Here is an 18,955-nt window from a genome sequence, read left to right as displayed (position 1 = left end):
GGCATGAGAGAGGAGCTTGCCCAGGTGGATTGGAGAAGTATACTGGTGGGGATGACAGAAAAGTAGAGATGGCTGAAGTTTCTGGGAATAGTTCACAAGGCGCAGGATAGATAAGTCCTACAGAAAAAGAAGTTGTCAAGTGGCAGGGGTAGGTTACCAAGGCAGCCAAGGGAAGTGTAGGACTGCATGAAAGCCAATGAAATGGCATATAAATGGGGTATGGAGAGAAAACAGGTACAGGGTTCTGAGTTGGATGATCAGCCATGATCATACTGAATGGTGGTGCAGGCTTGAAGGGCTGAATGGCCTACTCCTGCACCTATTTTCTATGTTTCTATAAGGTAGCAAAAGTGATTGAAAAGTTGGATGATTGGAAAGATTTTAAAATCCAATGAAAGACAACAAAAAATGCTATAAGGGAAAAGATGAACTATGATGGCAAATAAGCCAATAATATCAAGCAGAATACTATAAGTTTTTTTCATTTATATAAAGAGTAAAAGGGAGGGGAGAGTTGATATTGGACCACTGGAAAATGGTGCTGGTGAGTTAGTAATGGGGGATAATGAAATGGTAGATGAACTTAATGCGTATTTTGCATCAGTTTTCACTGTGGAAGACAGAAGTCTGTGACTGTCAGGGAGCAGGAATGAGTGGCATTACTATTACAAAGGAAAAAGTGCGAGACAAACTCAAGGGTCTTAAGGTGAATAAGATACCTGGGTCAGATGGACTACATCCCAGAGTCCAGAGAGAGGTTGCTGAAGAGATAATGGATGCATTGGTCATGATCTTTCAAGAATCACTAGGTTCTGACATGGTCCTGCAGGACTGGAAAATTGCACATGTCACTCCACTCTTTAAGAAGGGAGGAAGGCAAAGGAAAGGAAATGATAGGCCAGTTAGTCTAACCACAGTGGTTGGGAAAGTGTTGGAGTCTATTATTAAGGATGAGGTTTTGGGGTTCTTGACTAATGATAAAATAAGTCAAAGTCAGCATGGTTTCTGTAAAGAGAAATCAGGCCTGACAATTCCTTTAGAGTTCTTTCAGAAATTAACAAGCAGGGTGGACAAAGGAGAAGCAGTGCATGTCACTTACTTGGATTTTCAGAAGTTATTTGATAAGAGGCCGCACACAAGGCTGCTTATCAAGATAAAATCCTATGGCATTCCAGGAAGGATACTGGCATGAATAGCAGAGTGGCTGACAGGCAGGAGGCAGCGAGTGGGAATAAAAGAGACCTTCTCTGGTTAGCTGTCGTTGACTAGTGGTGTTCCTCAGGGGTCAGTATTGGGACAGCTACTTTTCACATTGTTTGTCAATGATTTGGATAATGGAACTGATGCATTTGTGGCAAAGCTTTTTGATGATACAAAGATAGCTGGAGGGGTAGGTAGTGCCGAGGAAGCAATGTGTTTGCAGGAGGACTTAGACAAATCGGAAGAATGGGAAAAAATCTGGCAGATGGAATACCGTGTTGGGAAACGTATGATACAGTCGGTCCTCCTTATCCGCGAATTCAACCAACCGTGAATCACGGAAACCCAGAAGTGCTCTTCCAGCACTTGTTATTTGAGCATGTACAGACTTTTTTTCTTGTCATTATTCCCTAAACAATACAGTATAATAACTATTTTACAGACAGACAGGCATATTTTATTGATCTCGAGGGAAATTGGGTTTCGTTACAGTCGCACCAACCAAGAATAGTGTAGAGATATAGCAATATAAAACCATAAATAATTAAATAATAATAAGTAAATTATGCCAAGTGGAAATTAGTCCAGGACCAGCCTATTGGCTCAGGGTGTCTGACACTCCGAGGGAGGAGTTGTAAAGTTTGATGGCCACAGGCAGGAATGACTTCCTATGACGCTCAGTGTTGCATCTCGGTGGAATGAGTCTCTGGCTGAATGTACTCCTGTGCCTAACCAGTACATTATGGAGTGGATGGGAGACATTGTCCAAGATGGCATGCAACTTGGACAGCATCCTCTTTTCAGACACCACCGTCAGAGAGTCCAGTTCCACCTCCACAACATCACTGGCCTTACGAATGAGTTTGTTGATTCTGTTGGTGTCTGCTACCCTCAGCCTGCTGCCACAGCACACAACAGCAAACATGATAGCACTGGCCATCACAGACTCGTAGAACATCCTCAGCATCGTCCGGCAGATGTTAAAGGACCTCAGTCTCCTCAGGAAGTAGAGACGGCTCTGACCCTTTTTGTAGACTACCTCAATGTTCTTGCATTTACATTGTATTAGGCATTATAAGTAATCTAGAGATGATTTAATGTACTATATACGGGAGGATTGCGTGGGTTATCGTGGATCAGGTTCAAAATTAAAATCGGAAGTTCTCTTACTCAGTAAGTCAGGTACATCCGGTATTATTTAGCGTCAGTTAGTCAAACGTTTGTCTTAGTATATAGTATATATTTTACCTTTCTATGCGTATAAAACACTTAAGAACGTATCTTTCAGCGCTGTGCTCGGAAACTTCTTCCCGAGTTTGATCCAGTGACAGACCGCTATTGAGTGCACTCTCCACCGTGCCGGGTTGATGTGAGGATCAAAAACCCAAAACCCCAAAACCCAATAATTAAACCACTGCGTTCCTTAGTAATAATTGTAGCTTTCATCGGGCACAGCCTTTCTCACTTTATCCATTAAAATTGTGTTTCACCTCTTTCCGATCGCTTTATTATTTCCACTTTATTTTCAATCGCGATCGTGATTATTTTCGTAAACAGGAACACTGCCGATTCAGATCTCTGCCACTGGGTCCTAATGTCCACCGCACTGAAACAGGTTAAATAAGGTCTGGGGTTCCGCTGGGTCCTAAGATCCACTGCATTGAGACAGGTTTAATAAGTGACTTGAGCATCCGTGAATTTTGGTATCTGCGAGGGGTCCTGGAACCAATCCCTCGCGGATAAGGAGGGCCAATAGTAACGCGTTTTGGTAAAAGGAACAGTAGTGCAGACCATTATCTAAATGGAGAGACAGTTCAAACATCAGAGGAGCAGAGGGACTTAGGAGTCCTTGTGCAAGACTCCCAGTGAGTTAATTTACAGGTTGAGTCTGTGGTAAAGAAGCCAAATGCAATGATGGCACTTATTTCAGGGGAAATAAAATATAAAAGCATGGAGAAAATGCTGAAACTTTATAAGACTAGTCAGGCCGCACTTGGAGTGTTGTCAACAGTTTTGGGCCCCATATCTCAGAAAGGATGTGTTGTCATTGGAGAGAGTCCAGAGGAGGATCACAAAGATGATTCCAGGACTGAATGGGTTAACATATGAGGAGTGTTTGGCAGCTTTGGGCCTGTACTCACCGGAATTTAGAAGAATGCGAGGGGATCTTATTCAAACCTACCGAATGTTGAAAGGATTAGATAGGGTGGATGTGGAGAGGATATTTCCTCTGGTGGGGGTATCTATAACTAAAGGGAACAGCCTTAGAAAAGGGCGACCTTTTCAAATAGAGGTAAGGAGGAATATTTTTAGCTAGGGAGTAGTGAACCTGTGGAATGCTCTGCCACAGACTGCGGTGGTGGTTATTTCCATGGGCATATTTAAGGTGGAAATTGATAGTTTCCTGATCAGAGAGAACGTCAAAAGATATGGTGAGAAGGCAGGTGTATGGGGTTAAGTGGGATCCAGGATCAACCGTGATGGAATGGCAGAGCAGGCTCGATGAACTGAACAACCTAATTCTATTCCTATGTCTCATGGTCTTATTTTCTCTTAAGAGAAATGAATTAAAGAAAGCATGTTGATACTAAGGAACCTCTTCGATCTCGACAGCTTCGCTCTTCTGTTATCCCAGATCTGATACCCCCTAGGAGGAATCAACTGCTCTCTTAGTATTTTATCAGAGGTTCTTCAAATCACTTGTTGCTGCCTCCTATCCACCAGAAGCTTTCAGCAGATCAGATAGCACCTATGGAATGAGAAACACAGATGCCATTAGTCAGGCCCCTGCCGCGCAGCTCCAGTACTGCACGGGCAGGAAGTTTACCTTTCTGGATCCAGGTGAGATGAGTTCATGGACAACGAGGAGTTTGCAGGGTGAGAGGAGGGGTTGCCTTGGGAGTAGGCACTATTTGCCACTCAGAAAAGTCACTATGGACTTGCAGGCAACTGTCAGAAACTGAACCGGACTCTCTGCAGCCTTTGTTAACCGTGAGACGGAGCTCAGAGTACAAATCCACACCATCGCTCGGTCAGTTTATTCCCACTTCTATGACATTACCTGATTCTGCTTTGCCTTGAATCTGCTTTGGTTGCTTCTGAACTCTCAACGTCCAGCTCTGCAATCTCCAGGCCTTACTGCAAAACCCGGCTACCTGAACTGAATCTGATGGGACACAACTTCCTGGGTCAGGCTGGGCTGACCCTGTGATGTTGTTGGGTTTCTGCTTAGGTGAGGTTTGGCTGAGGCATCCTGGTGCAGGCTCCTGCAGCATGATTTACTTCACGTTTTAAATGCACATGAAGATCATACTTAAGTTGGATATATTTGCAGAGCTGGTCAGGTCAGACTGAGTGTGAGAATAATTACGGTAAAATATATTAAAAAAATCAATCAGGCTGGATGCATATTGGCTGTCTTTAGATCCGATTTTGGTTGGGTTTTAATTTTATAATTGACAGAACCCTACCTGAATATTCTGATGCACTTATGGCTGGTCTCCCACATTCTACCCTCCGTAATCTGGAAATCATCCAAAACTCTGTTGTTCATATCCTATGAAAACTACCTACTGCATTCACAATACTATTTAGAGCCCACTTTTGATTCAGATGCAAATAACATTGTTTTGTCCTTCCCTCCCACCAAATTGCTTCTCATTTATGCACAATATAATTTTCCAGCTTTGCTTCTTCCCATAGATCCATGGTTTTTACTTACAATGCAAATATACTTCATTTGTTTATTTTTATTCTCTTATGTGATGATAAGAAATATGTTTTTCCTGTTCTTCAGTTTGCACTGCAGATCTGTAGTTCCTGAAGTTGGCATAGTGTTGCAGCAGAGATGTTTTTCTTACTGATGAATATCCAATGACCAGCACCTTGAACAGATGGTCATTTACCATTTTTTGGGCTTGATTGATTCTAGATGCAATGTTCAAACTCATAAGCATTTCCCTCCAGCCCTAGTGCAATCATCAGTACTCTTCAGTGATGCAAAAAGAAAAATTCTTTCCAAACAATATTATTAGTTCAGTCTCTTACATAATGACCTAAGCTATATAAAAGAGTAACAAAGGAGAACTGCTATATTTTCCATTTTTTTTCTGTTGTTGTCGTCTTATAATTACAACTTGTCAATTATCTGGTTGGTTGTCATGGGACACTTGTTGCCATGGTGCATTATGAATATTGCTGATTTCTTACATGCACAGAACGTGTCAACAGGACATGGAACTCCTTGCACCCTATTGAAGATTCAGGTGAAATAACTAGGGCTGATGCAGAGAATCAAGTATCACGTACAGATACTTACATGATACTTTAGAAACATTAATAATTTAAATGGGTTACTTTCAATCTTGTACACCTGCAATGGTATCTATATAATAGAAATGCAGCCCAATACAACAGCCTTGCAACAATCAGGTGACATGGAATCAAAGAGGTCAAGACTACACGCAACAGTGTGTGATTGGTTGAATAACTAACGTGCTTCATTTTAAGGTTATTCATACATGTTTTTAAAATTGTGCAATTTTATAGTACACATCTTCTTTTACACTGCACTTACTGCTGTTTTGAGTAAAGCAATAACAGCTAAAAGTAGAAGTTTGAATATATGAAATATAGCATTGCTGAAATGTCTGAGGTATTCTATGGCACTCCGTTTTTCCTCACCTGTTGAGTGAAAGGAGATGGATATTATTCACTTCACAGAGGAATAGTTTAGTCATTTAACTGATCACTGTTTTTAGGAGAACATGAAGGTTAGGGAGTAATCACTTGCTCTGTACACAAGATCCTTACAGGTAGATAAAATTAAATCAAAGATCAACTAATATATTGATTCTACACCTAAGGACCTGATATTCTAATCCTAGCTAAACTAGTCCTGTGATAGCAAAACTATTAGATGCATCTGAGTCACTGACATGTGTGGCAGAGATGGGAGGAGGGAAAAGGATTGCACTCGATTTTCCAATATTAACTCTGCCTGCTATTTTAACTAGGCAATAGGGAAACTTGGCTCACAGTCCACTTGGCTAGGGATTAGAAGATTCTGCAGAGGCACAGATTTTTAACAGTTGCAGATCACCATAAAAGGGTAAGTTCAGAGACATCTGGACAACACAGCTCCCTTTGATACTAAAGGTTTGCTGCTCCTGATGTAGATGTTGCACTGCAGGAGAGTGGTTTAATTTTGAGCTATAGATCCAGCCTGCAGTAAATGTATAGAGTGTACCTAAGTTAACGTAAATGTACAAGTCTCCCATAAATGACTGCAACTGAAGAATATTTGTTCTGCTCTCAAGAAAATGATGAGATTGAGTGTTCACATTTTTAAAAAATCTATGTGTTTTTTCTTAATTCCCATCGTATCTGTGACAAGCCCGGTTTACAAACTTGGCACTGCTCAAGAAGCAACCACTCTACAAACATTGCCCTTTCTTTCACAACTATTGGCCAATGGACAGGCACTTTTAGATCTTAATCTATAACCTGTGAGTCAATGATCCCCCCTGCTGTGACCTTGTATTCCAATGGCTTGACTTCTCCTGGAATTGTTCATCCTGTTTCTTCTTTTCAGCAGAGTGTGAGCTGCTCTTTGTTTCTTCTCCCAAAGATAAGTCATTGCTATCTGGGGGTGCTTCTAAAGTCAGATACTGGTCAAAGCATCGCTGTGTATATGCCCCCTTTCTCTTTGTGAAGGCCATTTTAACCATGAAGAGTGAAGGCGGGCACTTGGGTTCCATCTGTGAGTCTTTGCACTCAAGTGCACTTTGCCATCTGCTGAGAGCTGGAATTCCTGTTCAGGTGTTGTCTCCTTTCCAGAGGAAAGGTGGTGAAGCTGCAGCCCTCTGCCAACAGAACAGTTGTCATGCTCTAATACAAAAGCGCACTGGAGACTGCCTGATGTGAAGGATGTCTCCTGGATTGGCTTGGAGGAATGTGGTGGCATGAAAACTGCTCAAAATGGCAAGCTATATTTCGAGGGAGGCACTATCCCTGATCATAATATTGCCTTCAAATCATTGGGCAGCAGATGGTACAACTCTGTGCCAGCCTGCCTCCTGAAACAGAGGCAACAAAGTCAGAGTGCCTGCAACACGTTTAAGAAAAGGCTTTCTCTAGGCCAGGTGAGTTTGGGAAATAAATACTAGCCTCACCAGTATTGATCACATCTCAAGACTGAGTTTGAAAAAAAGGCAGCAGATATCCAGGTACTGCTGTGGGGACATGAACAACTCGGTGGGTTTTCGAACTTCGGCCTCCCACAACCTCAGCTTCCTCACTCCAGTTCTGTAGCATGCCTTAAGCCATCATGGTTTAATTCCACAGAATAAAAATGAATTTTCAGATAATGAGCCAGGGTATTATGTGCAGTTATAGATGGGGTAGGGAATGGAAGGTGTAGAAGAAGGAAGAAAGTGATGAAAATATCCAGAAGGTTAGATAGCCTCGCTGATGACACCACTGTTATGGGCTGTGTCAAAAGTGGTGATGAATCAGCATACTGGAAGGACAATGAAAATTTGGCTGAGTGGTGTAATAACAACAAGCTGTCACTCAATGTCAGCAAGACCAAGGAACCGATTGTAGACTTCAGGAGAGGGAAACCAGAGGTTGATGAGCTACCGCTCATCTGAGGGTCAGTAACTTCAAATTCCTGGGTGACACTATCGTAGACAACCTGTCCTGGACACATCATATAAGCATAATTGCAAAGGAAACATGACAGTGGCTCTACTTCCTTAGGAGCCTACGGAGATTTGGAATGTCATCAAAATCTTTGACAAACATCTATAGATGTATGGAGGGAAGTTTATTGACTAACTGCATTACAGCCTTTAATGGGAACACCAATGTCTTTGAGCGGAATATCCTACAAAAGGCTGTGGATTCATCCCAGTACATCACGGGTAAAGCCCTCCCAACCATTAAGCACATCTACATGAAATGTTGCCGTAGAAAAGCAGCATCCATCATCAAAGATCCTCACCATCCAGACCACGCTCTTTTCTCACTGCTGCCATCAGGAAAATGTACAAGAGCCTCAGGACTTGCACCACCAGGTTCAGGAACAGTTACTACCCATCAACCATCAGGCTCTTGAACAGAAGAGGCTAATTGCACTCATTCTATTTCTGGTGTTCCCACAACCAGTGATCTCACTCTAAGATCTCTATATCTTGTTATTTCATGCTCGTTATTTATTGCTATTTATTTACATTTGCATTTGCACAGTTTATTGTTCATTAATCCTGTTTACAGTTACTGTTCTATAGATTTGCTAGGTATGTCCCCAGGAAAGAGAGTCTCAGAGTTGTATATGGTGACATGTATGTACTGTGATAATAATTTTACTTTGAACTTTGAAGAGAGAAACATTGGAAGATTAAAAGTATTTCTTAGAATATTTACAACTAATTAGGGGCCCAAATGGACCCAGTTTAAATAATTATTAAAACTCCTTACCTACAGTAAAAGCGTTATTATTTGGCATCCACAGGGAATGGATTTTGTTGGGGGGGAGGTGTTCATTAGTTAAGAATTTCATATAATTAATAATACTAAAGGTTATGGAAACTGACAAGGAGAAAGAATAAATGATGGGAAGTGGCAGGGGACACCCTAATGTTGGTCTTTGAGCTCCCCAGTGCAGCCCCGATATCAGACCAGGTACTTCCTCAGTTCTCACCTGATATCAGCCTGGGTGTTTACTCAGTGCTGCCAGGATAACAGCCCAGGAGCTCCTGACACAGTATTGGCTATGGCAGTCTTGGCCGTGCTCAAATTTTGTCTTAGGCTTTACCTCTTGAGTGTCAGTTATTGGAAAGCATTGGCTGGTCAACAGCTGACTGAATTTCTACTGTGACACCGTTGCAGATATGCCATCTGCAGTGACTGGGGATCAAGGGAAAGACCCTCCATTATCTTCTCTGGGCAACAAAGACTGGCTAAAAATAAAGCTTATTTCTGTCACCCTGAGAACAAATAGAAAGGCTGACTTATTCTGTTAAACTATTTGGTTTGAAGTATATAAAGCATAACATGTAGGATTTATTGTATTCATAGAACAACAACTTTTATTTAATCGCACTCCACCAGAATATTTAATATTTCAGAGTCCTGAGGAACGGTTTCAGCCCGAAACATTGACTCTTTTCCATTGGTGCTGCCTGAGCTGCTGAGCTCCTCCAGCATTTTGTGTGTGTTGCTCTGGATTTCCAGCATCTGCAGATTTTCTTGTATTTAACTATTTTAGTTTAGAATTTTGCTTTTGCACTTGCTGGCATTTCACCCGTGGCTCTGCCTTTATTTGACAACAAAACATGCAGTGTGTTTTTTCAGGGAGTTCTGAGAAAGTGTTGCAATTTCAGATGAGATTGACGAAGTAACTGTCATCACTGATAATGAAGTAAATTAACAAAAATAACCGGGGCCCATTCTTATGACTCAAGCATTCTTCTTACCTTAATTGTGCACAGGGAGAACAGTATGGGCCCCTGTCATCCACACAATTCGGAACTCTGAAATGAAAACTGCTATGTTTAGACAGAATTGTCTTATCAGTTACGGATATTGATAATCGTAAATTGTATATGTTTGAATTCCTTATTGGCAAGATCAATCACCATTCACAATACAGGTGTTAGAGTTAATAGAACCCTCACATTCTTTCGTAATTCTTATTTCATCTGTCCCTGGCACCCCACCCCCCTATTATGTAAAGGGAAGCTATGTTTTAGGAAGACCTTTCTGGGAAAGTCTCGCTACAGAGGCCTCACTCACTTGGCTTGAGTACCCACTGCAGCAACAGAGGTGTCTTCGGCAGTTTCACTTCAAAGGCCTTGCTTGACTACAACTGCCCCAGGCTATCTTTGCCTTACTGTAACTTCCACAAGACACTAAGATGCTCTCTTGGATTTCATGGTATTATTTTAAAGAAGAACAGAATTTATCCTGTCCAATGTTTGTTCTTAGCTCAACAATGCTGAGGTGGTATTTACTTCAATTATACCGGTGCCCCAGAAGAGCGTGGTGATTTCCTTAATGACTATCGCCCAGCAGCACGTACATCCACATGAAGTGATGAAGTATTTTGAGAGTTAAGAGATGAAATATATCGACTCCTGCGTGAGAAGTGACTTAAATCTGCTCCAATTTGCCTCTGGAGCAACAGGTCACAGCAGATGCTGACTCATTGGCTCTTCATTCAACCATAGAACATCTAGACACCAAAGATGCATACATCAGGAAGCTTTTTATAGACTACAGCTCAGCATTCAATATCATAATCCCTTCAAAACTAATCAATAAGCTCCAAGAGCTTGGCCTCAATACTCCCTTGTGCAATTGGATCCTGGATTTCCTCACTTGTAGACCTCACTTGTAAACATCTCCTCCATGGTGCACCAAAAGGCTGTGTGCTTAGTTCCCTCTCCACTCACTTTACACCTGTGACTGTGAGGCTAAGTACAGCTCCAATGCCATATTCAAGTTTTCTGATGACATCACTGTCGTAGGCCACATCAAAGCTGGTAATGATTCAGCATATATTCAAAGTCAAGGCAAAGTACATTTATTATCAAAGTATGTTTGCAGTTCACAACCCTGAGATCCATCTTCCCCAGACAGCCATGAAGCAAAGGTACACCATGGAACCTGATCAAAGAAAAACATCAAATACCCAACGCACCAAAAAAGAACAAATTGTGCAAACAGCAAAATCAAGCAAAAAACAGAATATAAAACATCAAAACACTAAGTCATTGAAACAGTCTAGGAACGTTCAGTTTAACTCAGTTCAGTTCAATTTAGCACTGTGTCATACATTGACTGCAGGCCACAGAGCAGTAATGATAAACCAGAAACACATTATAACATGAAGCACAGAGTCCAACCCACAAGCTGCACCAATCAAACCTTGGCCACCATCCTCCGGCAGCAGCGAGCAAGAGGGAGAGAGGAACCGGTCAAATGCAGGCAGACAGTGCTGGAGATCCGCTCGCCTTCCACCCTCATCCTTATTGATTTCGCTCCTGTTTGATGCTTTAATCGGCGCGATTGGTGAGAAGTGAAGTTGATCATGGGCTCGCTCCCCATCTTGGTGCTGCATGCTCCACTCGAAACTCCTTTGGAGATGCCAAGGGACCAGTTCGCTCAAACAGCCCAAAAACACACCATCAAATGTAAATCACAGGTTCCAACAGAAGCAACATCATATCTGAAAGAAGAAGAACTAAAAGGAGTGGTTTTGTGAACTGTGTGAAGGGATTTTGAAAATCCGGCTGAGAGGTGTCATAACAATCACTTCTTATGCTAGAACAAGGAGCTGACTTAAGGATAAAGAAACCAGAGGTCTATTAGACAGTTCTCATTTGAGGCTCAGAGGTGGAGAGGGTTCAAAATTTTGAATTCCTAGGTGTTATTTTTTTGGAGGACCTTTTCTGGGCCCAGCATGTAAGTGTAATCCAAAGAAAGCATGGCAGTGCCTTTACTTCCTTAGGAGTTTGCAGAAATTCAGCATGACATCTAAAACTTTGACAAACTTCCGTAGATGTGTAGAGGAGAATATATTGATTGGCTGCATCACAGCCTGGTATGGAAACACCAATGCACAAAAAGTAGAGAATACAGCTCAGTCCATCATAGGTAAAGCCCTCCTAACCATTGAGTACATCAACATGAAACCCTGCTTCAGGAAAGCATCAGGGATCCCACCACCAAGGAAATGCTCTTTTCTCGCTGCTGTCATCAGGAAGAAGGTACAGAAGCCACAGGACTCACACCACCAGGTTCAGGAATAGTTACTACCCCTCAACAAATCAGGTTCTTCAATCAAAGGAAATAACTTCACTTGGTCTCATTCACTCCATCATTGAAATGTTCCCACAACCAATGGACTCACATTCAAGGATTCTTCATCGCATGTTCTCAATATTCATTGCTTATTATTATACTATTATTTCTTCTTTTTGTACTTGCACAGTTTGTTGTCTTCTGCACTCTGGTTAAACACTCTAGTTGGGCGACCTTTCATTGATTCCATTATGGTCAGTACTCTAAAGATTTATTGAGTATGCCCGCAAGAAAATGAATTTCAGCGTTGTATGTAGTGACATATATGTACTTCGATAATAAACCTTGAATTTGTTTTCACAATTTGGAAATTGTATAGATTGAAGCTTCATTTCTTACCCAGCAATGACTTGTACATAAAACTGCATAATTGCTTAGAAATCTCTTTGGAATCTTTGGAAAGAATATAAAAGACATTATATAAATTCTTTTTTTCAGGGTTTTCTCTCACAACTAGACAATTTATGTACACATTCGTGCTATATAAATTGTTATAATGACAATCACCCACAGACGCTTTCTGCAAACAGCTGCAAATGTCCCAGTTTAACTGGTGATTTTTAAACACAATGTCATTTCTGTTTACATGGACCACTGGACAGCAGATTTTGTCAGATGGTTAGTGCAATAGACCATAAGGACCTGCTAATAGCTGTTAGGTTGGCCCTCTGGAGTGTTCTCCAGGAAGAACAGAAGTAAAGGTTAATGCAGTCACATAGGAGTAAAAATCCCAGCTGTACAGTTTGCAACCTTCCTCATTTTAAACTATTGATCAATGTATTTTGCTATTTATTTTGTCAAATTATTAAAAATGATTAATAAATATTTTTGAAGTTATTGGTGTAGTAGAGTGAAATATTTAAAAAAACAGAAAATGCTGATGATGCGAAATGATGACCAGTTGGAGGAGAATTGAAGTTACCTGGAAAGTATTTGCTGGGATTACAGCATACAATTTTCCTCAAATTATGACATGAAGTAGATCTGTCACCTGACTGTGATAACTATACGTCAGGCTGCTTATTTTTGTAGCATCTACATTTGGCATGTGTCTATGGATCCAGTTTTGTGAGTGGAAAGCAGCACAATAATCTCTGGTGGCACTCACTACAAATGTTTGAAAAGATTGATGGAAATTTCCTCAGCCCTCCAGAATAAAAAAATCCGAAATTCACCATTTTTTGAGTGAAGAAATTTATCTTCATTTCAATCTAAATGACTCCCATCTTATTTTGAGACTCTGTCTTGATGTTCTAGACTTCTCAGCCAGGGGAAACATCCACCTCATATCTACCGTGTCAACCCCCTTTAAGAATTTTGTTAATGACACCCAATAGCAAAAAACTTTGGCTATGTACTGTGAAATGGTGGCCAACATAAAAGTCATGTTATCTGTAATTTTCCCAGTTCTGATAGAAGGACTTTGGCCTGAAACATTAAAACTGTTCTCAGATGCTGAGTATTTCCAGCATTTTCTGTTTGATTTCCTCATTCAGAGTTGTGTGTTGGCTCCAATCAACACTATCAAGCTTCAGCTGGTGCTAGTCACTCACAATGATTGACCCTGTGCCTGTTTGCCAAGGTCAACAAATGGAATATGGTAAGCGCTGAGTTGGTGGGAATAAGGTTCTACCACAATTTTGTGTGAGAGCTGCACCCAGCAAACACACACAAAACTGAGATTCCAATACCCAGGCTCCAATAATAATTCAGTTCCTATTGTATCTTTAAGTTATAATTATTCCTGGAAAATAATCCTTTATTCACATGGCAGAAATCATTGTGCTTGCCAAGAATGTTACTCTTACGTCAGCATTTTTGAAATCTCCAGGCAGAAATACCCATTTTGTAAAGCTTTATAGTACCATTGATGTAATCATTCATTAAGCAATCTGATGTGAACTAAAGATGAAAACATTCCTACTAAACAGGTGATTAAATTTCTAAAATACAATGATGACTCTAGGTTAAACTTTGCAATAGACTGCCAGATTACTGAACATAAGAACTCAGAAAGACTGGAGAACATTGATGGTTCATATGAAGAATTAGATGATATTCCTTAAAAGAACGTCTCGGCCTCACCATTGCCTTCCCTGGGGCTGTGTGCATTGGAAGTAGGTCTCCAACCATGCAGGAAGATTGTGATAGGGAGAGCTGCCCTCACTTCCAGCCAAGTCTGGCCTTGGTGCTTGTTGCTGAGCTCTGGTGATTGGATGTTCTGGCAGAGTCAATGCATTCTTCACTCCCAACCATCAGGTTCTTGAACAAGTGGGACAAATTCACTCAACTTCACGTTCCCACAACCTATGCACTCACTTTCAAGGACTCTTTATCTCATGTTCTCAATATTTTTTGTTTATTATTTCTTTTATCTTTTGTATTTGCACAGTTTGTGGTCTTTTGCCCAGAAGAAAATGTATATGGATCCTCAAGGTTGTTCTAGGTGGGGGTGGTAATGGGGACAAGCTCCCACTACTTATTAAATGTTCCCAATGGCATGTGCCTCAAATAGCCTCTGACAACCAAGTCCAGCTCTTGGCTTTCACATGTGACTTAGCTACTAAGTCTGGTGGAACCGTTTCTACTGACAGGAGAAGGAGCAAAGGTGGATTATTGGCATCTTAAAACCAGTTGCTTCAGGCAGATGGGGCTCATCAGCTGCGGTTGGCAGCTCATCTAGGAGAAGGAAACCTCTGATCTCAAACCTCTGCTGCCTTGTGGCTATACCCATTCATGGGGAAAGCTTTGGGAGTAAACCTCAAGGGAAAAATCCAGAGTTGGAGTTCCTAAGGCTGTCCTACATTGTGTTCAATGTTGACTGGCAACTCCTGCGACATTGCTGGTACTGAACTTCATTGGTCTCGGCCATTCCTTTAGGTTCATTAGATGCGTGGAGAAGGGGAGCTTGCTACATGGGCAACAGCTTGCTCGCCATATCGTACTGCCCAGGCTTGCATATCCAGACAACTAGGATACAATTTCCATAGTCAACCCTGATCGACGGAGGCCCTCAACCATATGGTGACATATATGTACTTTGATAATAAGTTTAGTTTGAACTTTGTGGTCAATGTGCTATTTTTGTAAGAACTTTTTCATGGAAGACACTATATTGTGGCAATGTTCAAGTGAATAGAACACTGTTTGGCAATGATGTTGGGCCCATCCTCAGCAAATAGACACTAGTGACACTTTAGTTCTATGCACAGCTTAATGCAGCCACATGCAAAGTTGACTGTCTGGACAGGGTCAATGTTGGGTTCCATTTTACCCTATTGTCAGGGGACTTGTGCATTGTGACCTGTCAGACACATTCCAGCTTTGATCCCCACTCTAATGGAAATGTGTCAAGTGACCATAATGTGGAGGGAGAGGTATGGACATATCTACCATCAGCAGAGCAAGACTAAGAGCACTCGACACCTGATAACCAAGCTTTTGTTAGTCATTGACAAGGTCAGTGGTTCCCACAGTCTCAGTTTTCCTTTTACTTTGCCTACCATCTCTGACCAATTTTCCTTAGACAATTTAGTCCCTTTGAATCAGATCCCCCAACACCTTCAGTGAATCAGACTTGATGGTAAAGTAGACAGTGAACCAGTTAGGTCAGTTGCTGAGGAGCATGACCTGCTGTTGACTATGGCCCCTGGAGCTAACAAATTGCTTGAAAACGCTGATCAATCAGAGAACTGACCTTGGATCTGAGCAGATGACAGTGACAGGGAGACTGCTCCTGGAGGCTTTCATATCAATGTTCCCAGTGCCTGGCATTGTCAACCATCTTATGCCTGAGTGCTTCCTGATGGATTTGGAAAAGGGGTGTTTGCAGAACACAAACAAGACGAGATGAGATTGGGCAGCCCTGCCTTACTCCAGATTTGATGGGGAAGCTGTCTGTTTCCCACCTACGGTATTGATTTGGACTGCACAATGAATATCTGTGTAGAGAAGTTGGATCCAATTCTAGATTCCATCTCCAAATGATATTTTGGAGAGCACAGATGCATGTGTGATATCCAGTTATGGGCCTCCTTCTTGTCCAACCTGACCAGAAAATGTGTCTACCCCACTGTTCTTTACATTGGCAATGGTATGCCTGAGCAACACAAAGCTATCAGAGGCATTTCTGTCCATGTATCACAGGTTTGGTACCTGTTCCAGAACAGGTTGAATTACCGCTACAGCAATCCTTTTTCCTGCAAACCAAGACCCACTGTGGCAAATGATCTATCAAATGGCAGATGAAGGCCAAGAAATGTCTACCTCGATCCAGGCGGAGTAGGGAGCAACCTCCTTCCTTATGGTTTCTCATGTTTAAACCATAGAAATGGTTTTAATATTTAAAACTGGTCAGTTTGTCTCAGAGATCTTTTGATGCCACAACAGAATATAATTTAAGATCCCACAGGAGTTCCAAGTCAATGAATGAATTCACATTTTAATTCACTATTTTTAACATATACATTTTATAAACAAGTCCTCAGTTTCTATGATAAAAGTACATCATGTGTGCAATATATGGAGACATAGCACAATCATTTCAACCAAAAAACCTTGCTACTATATTTAGCTTACTGGATCTATCAGATCCTGTACTTTATACCATGATAGACAGAATATCATGTTAACAGACCACAGATGCAAAGTAAATGACAGATTCACCTGATGCCAACAGCTATCACAAGAATGGATACTACAAATGGCCATGATAAATTACAAATCCTTCTCAGAAAAAAGTGGCGACCATGTCTTGGAGGTGCACCACCAAAACTATGAAAATTATGTAAAATTTATAAGATGGCTGCTGCCTCTATGGAATCTGGTTTAAAAATTCTGCAGGTTGTCACAAGCAAACACATTGAAATTTCAGATGGCTGAATGAATGCTTATTCCGTTTAGAACCTAAGTCATGTCCATTGGCAACTGTCGCACAGAAAATCACAGCATCCTATAGCAGTTCAAGGTTTCAAAGGTACATTTAATATCAGAGAAATGTATACAATATACATCCTGAAATGCTTTTTCTTCGCAACCATCCACAAAAACAGAGGAGTGCCCCCAAAGAATGAATGATAGATAAATGTGGGAACCTAAGGTCCACATCACCCCTGGTTCCCCTTCCTCCTGCGTGTAAGCGTCAGCAAGCAATAATCACCCCAACAGCAAAAAAAAACATTGGCACTCGCCACCGGGCATTCAAGTGTGAGCAAAGCAACAGCAAAGACACAGACTTGCAGTTACCCCAAAGACTACTTGTTCACCTGGTATTCAACATACCACAGGATCTCTCTCTCCCTAATGAGGGAGAAAGAAGTGTCTCTGTTTCACAGCAAGAGGGGAGACACAACAAACGACTCGCTTGTTTATGATGTTAGAAGTCCACTGTGTCGCTTTTTCTGAGCTCTGTGCCCAAAGATCTCGGGTTTCTGGGCACACAGCCAGAGATCGTCTGTTTCCAACGACACACCAATCTCCTGCAGAGGCACCGACCTCCAATCCCCACATTTCCAGAGCCACGAAATCTTGGTCTTCCGAAGGTGAGCGAAGCTCTTAGGCCAAGCCCTTTGCGTGAAGAACAACAGCCATTCGTGAAACCCTAAGAGCGGGTCCCATTCCTGCAAAGAACCATAGTCAGCGTGTAACTCCAGGTCAGGGTTTTCAAAAGGACCCTGAAAGGGATAAATAGAGGTATTAAGGATGGAAATAGAGCTGTTTCTGAAGATGCACTCAAAGGAGTCACCGTTAGGTGCCATTAACCCTCCTAAGCTTCTCCTCCTCTTTTGAGGGAGACTCATCAGTCCATCATCTAAGTGCCTAATTTCTTAAAAGAGCAGATCAATTTTTGCATTTGCATCACTCCCTTAATGTTAAATCTTTCCTTTCCAAGTTTATAATCATTTTCCTTTCAACAGCAGAATATACAGTAATTATATTTTTCTTCTACTTGCTATTGACAAGTAGGCTGGGTGTACTGTATAGGATGAGCAACTGCTGGACAGGAAGCCAGAAGCAAGGCACCAGCTGGAGACTGTCGACAAAGATCACAAGCTGAGGGAGGAAGGGATTAAACCCACAACTGGACAGGAGAAAAAAGATGATGAGGCAGCAGGAAGGGGGTGTCTGACTTGGGTCAGGAACTGCAGTGACCTTTGTTCAATTGTGGGGATACATTCAGACCCAAGTATGAACCTTTCACAACTACCTGTCAAGGGGTTAGTGGTGGGGTGGTTAAAATCAACTTCTGCGTCCATTTCAGTAAATTGCAATTTTCTTATACTGTTTGTACCCAATGTAAAACAATTGTGTTAACCCATATGAAATACTGCCAGTTTAGTCATTTTGATCTGCAGGATGCAGTATAATATTTTTGGCATGGTGCCAAATCACAGCAATGCTTTTCAATTGCTCTCTTTCAAATGAAATTGCTGTGCTACATTTGTACTCCTACTTTCTTTTGTGCAAATAATGTTGTGGATTTTGGTCTCGGGGACCACACGTCTTAAATAGGACATTCGTCTGCATGTTTAATGGTTCTCTGCAGGTAGGAGAATAAATAAACTAACCGATTCACTGTTTAGATGCTGGCTGAAGATTGACTCGGGCAAAACCTCAGAGTTCTACTGCCCTGTTTCTCCCATGTCTGCAGATTGGGGTATTATCTGATGCAGGATTTTGAGCATAAATAAAATTAATAAAGGAGGAAGATGAATGAACATTATAAGAAAGAGTTAGATCTAGCAAGATTATTTCGTAAATCGCTTTACTTTATAATCTACTGGAAGTCTATATTACTGTAAACATTTGATTGCATTTGGATTTTTTAAGGGAACATGAAAGATGTAACTTTGAAAAAAGTGAGCAGAAACAATCTATTGTTTTAAGC

This window comes from Hemitrygon akajei, chromosome 7, assembly GCF_048418815.1.
Source record: "Hemitrygon akajei chromosome 7, sHemAka1.3, whole genome shotgun sequence".
In the NCBI taxonomy this organism is placed as follows: Eukaryota; Metazoa; Chordata; class Chondrichthyes; order Myliobatiformes; family Dasyatidae; genus Hemitrygon; species Hemitrygon akajei.
The sequence above is the reverse complement of the archived record's forward strand: the minus strand, read 5'-3'. Positions refer to the sequence as shown.